Below are 6000 nucleotides of genomic sequence, written 5' to 3'. Positions count from 1 at the left end.
ATAGATAGATAGACTGACAGATAATAAATAGATAGATAGATGGATGTTGTTGTCATTCAGTTGCTTCAGTTCAGTTCAGTCGCTCAGTCGTGTCTGACTCTTTGTGACCCCATGAATCGCAGCACGCCAGGCCTTCCTGTCCATCACCAACTCCCAGAGTTCACTCAGACTCAAGTCCATCGAGTCAGTGATGCCATCCAGCCATCTCATCCTCTGGCGTCCCCTTCTCCTTCTGCCCCCAATCCCTCCCAGCATCAGAGTCTTTTCCAGTGAGTCAGCTCTTCACATGAGGTGGCCAAAATACTGGAGTTTCAGCTTCAGCATCATTCCCTCCAAAGAAATCCCAGGGCTGATCTCCTTCAAAATGGACTGGTTGGATCTCCTTGCAGTCCAAGGGACTCTCAAGAGTCTTCTCCAACACCACAGTTCAAAAGCATCAATTCTTCAGTGTTCAGCCTTCTTCACAGTCCAACTCTCATATCCATATATGACCACAGGGAAAACCATAGCCTTGACTAGACGAACCTTTGTTGGCAAAGTAATGTCTCTGCTTTTGAATATGCTATCTAGGTTGGTCATAACTTTCCTTCCAAGGAGTAAGCATCTTTTAATTTCATGGCTGCAGTCACCATCTGCAGTGATTTTGGAACCCCAAAAAATAAAGTCTGACACTGTTTCCACTGTTTCCCCATCTATTTCCCATGAAGTGATGGGACCAGATGCCATGATCTTTGTTTTCTGAATGTTGAGCTTTAAGCCAACTTTTTCACTCTCCTCTTTCACTTTCATCAAGAGACTTTTTAGTTCCTCTTCACTTTCTGCCATAAGGGTGGTGTCATCTGCATATCTGAGCTTATTGACATTTCTCCCAGCAATCTTGATTCCAGCTTGTGCTTCTTCCAGTCCAGCGTTTCTCATGATGTACTCTGCATAGAAGTTAAATAAGCAGGGTGACAATATGCAGCCTTGACGTACTCCTTTTCCTATTTGGAACCAGTCTGTTGTTCCATGTCCAGTTCGAACTGTTGCTTCTTGACTTGCATACAGGTTTCTCAAGAGGCAGGTCAGGTGGTCTGGTATTCCCACCTCTTTCAGAATTTTCCACAGTTTATTGTGATCCACACAGTCAAAGGCTTTGGCATAGTCAGTAAAGCAGAAATAGATGTTTTTCTGGAACTCTCTTGCTTTTTAGATGATCCAGCGGATGTTGGCAATTTGATCTCTGGTTCCTCTGCCTTTTCTAAAACCAGCTTGAACATCAGGAAGTTCACGGTTCATGTATTACTGGAGCCTGGCTTGGAGAATTTTGAGCATTACTTTACTAGCATGTGAGATGAGTGCAATTGTGCGGTAGTTTGAGCATTCTTTGGCATTGCCTTTCTTTGGGATTGGAATGAAAACTGACCTTTTCCAGTCCTGCAGCCACTGCTGAGTTTTCCAAATTTGCTGGCATATCGAGTGCAGCACTTTCACAGCATCATCTTTCAGGGTTTGAAAGAGCTCAACTGGAATTCCATCACCTCCACTAGCTTTGTTCGTAGTGATGCTTTCTAAGGCCCACTTGACTTCACATTCCAGGATGTCTGGCTCTAGGTCAGTGATCATACCATCGTGATTATCTGGGTCATGAAGATCTTTTTTGTACAGTTCTTCTGTGTATCCTTGCCACCTCTTCTTAATATCTTCTGCTTCTGTTAGGTCCATACCATTTCTGCCCTTTATGGAGCCCATCTTTGCATGAAATGTTCCCTTGGTATCTCTAATTTTTTTGAAGAGATCTCTAGTTTGTGACCCCATTGACTACAATACGCCAGGCTCCTCTGTCCTCCACTATCTCCCAGAGCTTGCTCAAACTCATGTCCATTGAGTTGATGATATTATCTAACCATCTCATCCTCTGCTGCCCCCTTTTACTTTTGCCTTCAACCTTTCCCAGCATCAGGGTCTTTTCCAATGAGTCGGCTCTTCGCATCAGGTGGCCAAAGTATTGGAGCTTCAGTATTAGTCCTTCCAATAAATATTCAGGGTTGATTTCCTTTAGGATTGACTGACTTCATCTCCTTGCAATCCAAGGGACTCTCAAGAGTCTTCTCCAGCACAATTCAAAAGCATCAGTTCTTCAGCGCTTAGCCTTTCTTACAGTCCAGCTCTCATATCCGTACGTGACTACTGGAAAAAGCATAGCTTTGACTATACTGACCTTTGTTGGCAAAATGATGTCTCTGTTGTTTAATACACTGTTTAGGTTTTTCATGGGTTTCCTTCCAAGGAGCAAGCATGTTTTAATTTCTTGGCTGAGATCACCACCCTCAGTGATTTTGGAGCCCAAGAAAATCAAATCTGTCACGGTTGCCACTTTTCCCTCTTCTATTTGCAATGACGCGATGGGGCCGGATGTCAAGATTTTAATTTTTTTAATTTTTCACTCTCCTTTTCTACCCTCATCAAGAGGCTCTCTAGTTCTTCTTCACTTTCTGTCATAAGAGTGGTATCATCTGTATATTTAAGGTTGTTGATATTTCTCCTGGCTATCTTTATTCCAGCTCATGCTTCATCCAGCCCAGCATTTCACATAATGTACTCTGCATATAAATTAAATAAGCAGGTGACAAATACAGCCTTGTTGTACTTCTTTCCCAATTTTGAACCAGTCCATTTTTCCATGTCTGGTTCTAACTATTGCTTCTTGACCCACATATAGGTTTCTCAGGAGACAGGTAAGGCGGTCTGGTATTCCCATCACTTTAAGAATTTTCCAGTTTGTTGTGATCCGCATAGTCAAAGTCTTTTGTGCAATGAAGCAAAAGTAGATGTTTTGCTGGAATTCCCTTGCTTTCTCCATGATCTAAAGAATGTTGGCAATTTGGTTTCTGGATCTTCTGCTTCTTCAAAACCCAGCTTGTACATCTGGAAATTCTCCATTCATGTACTGCTGAAGCGTAACTTGAAGGATTTTGAGCATTACCTTTTAGACAGATAGACAGACATAATCTCACAACTAGGATATAACTGAGACAAATCAACAACAGATTAAGATCTTGAATGATGTAGAAGACAATAAATTAATATCAATCCAGAATTACTGGAATTTTCCATGGGACTTTATTCTTGTTTTCTAAGGATGATAGATTTTAAACATCATTCTCGTGAGCTAAGAATGTCTCATGGAGATAGTTTAAGAAATGTGTGCTGATTATGGGTGGACATTAGCAGAGGACATGTAATGATTGCTGCTACTTGCCAATTATTTTATACAAGCCAGGCACTGTGCTGAATGTTTTTATAAGCATTTTCTAGTTTCTCCCTCAAGCCCTGTTGGATAGGAACTGTTGCCTTCTCTATTTTATAGGAAGCTGCTTAGATCAGCAAAGATCATGCCTCAAATCAAGCAACTAGGAAGATCTGCAGCTAGAAGTTGAACATAGGCAGCCTGATTGAAAGCTTACATTCATTCCCCTGTAACTTCCTGCCTTCCTTGGAATTCACACCACATACATGCTGCCACTGAATCCTGATGACCTAGACAACTCTCCCAGATTGTTTCCAAAATTTCTCCTGCTCACATGACTATGCCTCAAGTTCATAGAACATTCAAATAAGTGCTTAATCAACAGAAATGTCCATCAACAGATGAATGGACAAAGAAGATGTGAGATATATAAAATGGAATATTACTCAGCCATATAAGTCAATGAAACAATGCCATTTGCAGCAACATGGATGGACCTAAAGATTATATTAAATGAAACAAGTCATAGGATAGTAGGTGGTAGTAGTAGTAGTAGTAGTAGTAGTAGTAGTAGTTCACTTGTTCAGTCATGTCCAACTCTTTGCGACCCCATAGACTGCAGTATGCCAGACTTCCCTGTCCATCACCAACTCCCAGGGCTCGCTCAAACTCCTGTCCATCGAGTCAGTGATGCCATCCAACCATCTCATCCCGTTATCCCCTTCTCCTCCTGCCTTCAATATTTGCCAGCATCGGGGATTTTTCCAATAAGTCAGTTCTTCCCATCAGGTGGCCAAAGTATTGGAATTTCAGCTGCAGCATCAGTCCTTACAATATATATTCAGTCCTTACAATATATATTCAGGATTGATTTCCTTTAGGACTGACTGGTTTGATGTCCTTGCAGTCCCAGGGACTCTCAAGAGTCTTCTCCAACACCACTGTTCAAAAGCACCACTTCTTCAGCACTGAGCTTTCTTTATAGTCCAACTCTCGCATCCATACATGACTACTGGAAAAACCATAGTGTTGACTAGATGGACCTTTGTTGGCAAAGTAATGTCTCTGTTTTTTAATACGCTGCCTAGGTTTGTCAGAGCTTTTCTTCCAAGGAGCAAGCATCTTTTAATTTCATGGCTGCAGTCACCATCTGCTGTGATTTTGGAGCCCAAGAAACTAAAGTCTGTCACTGTTTCCATTGTTTTCCCATCTATTTCCCATGAAGTGGGACTGGATGCCATGGTCTTCATTTTTTGAATGTTGGGTTTTAAGCCAACTTTTCCACTCTTCTCTTTCACTTTCATCAAGAGGCTCTTCAGTTCCTCTTCACTTTCTGCCACTAGGGTGGTGTCATCAGTGTATCAGAGGTTATTGATATTTCTCCCAGAAATATTGATTCCAGCTTTTGCTTCACCCTGCCTGGCATTTCACATGATATACTCTTCATATAAGTTAAATAAGCAGAGTGACAATATACAGCCTTGACGTACTCCTTTCCCAATTTGGAACCAGTCTGTTGTTCCATGTCCAGTTCTAACTGTTGCTTCTTGACCTGCATACAGATTTCTCAGGAGGCAGGTCAGGTGGTCTGGTATTCCCATCTCTTCCAGAATTTTCCACAGTTTGTTGTGATCTATACAGTCAAAGACTTTGGAGTAATCAATAAAGCAGAAGTAGATGTTTTTCTGGAACTCTCTTGCTTTTTTGATGATCCAACAAATGTTGACAATTTGATCTCTGGTTCCTCTGACTTTTCTAAAAGCAGGTTGAACATCTGGAAGTTCACAGTTCACGTACTGTTGAAGCCTGGCTTGGAGAATTTTGAGCATTACTTTGCTAGCATGTGAGATGAGTGCAATTGTGCAGTAGTTTGAACATTCTTTGGCATTGCCCTTCTTTGGGATTGGATGAAAACTGACCTCTTCCAGTCCTGTGGCCACTGCTGAGTTTTCCAAATTTGCTGGCATTTTCAGTGCAGCACTTTCATAGCAACATCTTTCAGGATTTGAAATAGCTCAACTGGAATTCCATCGCCTCCGCTAGCTTTGTTCACAGTGGTGCTTCCTAAGGCCCACCCGATTTCACACTCCGGGATGTCTGGTTCTAGGTAAGTGATCACACCATCGTGGTTATCTGGGTCATGAAGATCTTTTTTGTATAGTTCTGTGTATTCTTGCCACCTCTTCTTAATATCTTCTGCTTCTGTTAGGTCCATACCATTTCTGTCCTTTATCGAGCCCATCTTTGCATGAAATGTTCCCTTGGTATCTCTAATTTTCTTGAAGAGAACTCTAAACTTTCCCATCCTATTGTTTTCCTCTATTTCTTTGCATTGATCATTGAGGAAGGCTTTCTTATCTCGCCTTGCTATTCTTTGGAACTCTGCATTCAAACAGGTATATCTTTCCTTTTCTCCTTTGCCTTTAGCTTCTCTTCTTTTCTCAGCTATTTGTAAGGCCTCCTCAGATAACCATTTTGGCTTTTTGCATTTCTTTTTGTTTGGGATGGTGTTGATCACTGCCTCCTCTACAATGTCAGAAACGTCCATCCATAGTTCTTCAGGCACTCTGTCTATCAGATCTAATTCCTCCAATCTATTTGTCACTTCCACTGTATAATTGTACAGGAGTTGTGAAACAATTCATACAGAGAAAGAAAAAACATATGATATCACTTATTTTTGGAATCTAAAAAATGATACCAATGACCTTATTTACAAAGCAAACTATGGTTACCAGAGAAGAAAGGAAATTAAGAGGTTGAGAGTACAT

The sequence above is a fragment of the Bos indicus x Bos taurus genome, chromosome 5 (assembly GCF_003369695.1).
Source record: "Bos indicus x Bos taurus breed Angus x Brahman F1 hybrid chromosome 5, Bos_hybrid_MaternalHap_v2.0, whole genome shotgun sequence".
Classification (NCBI taxonomy): Eukaryota; Metazoa; Chordata; class Mammalia; order Artiodactyla; family Bovidae; genus Bos; species Bos indicus x Bos taurus.
Note: the sequence above shows the minus strand (reverse complement) of the source record.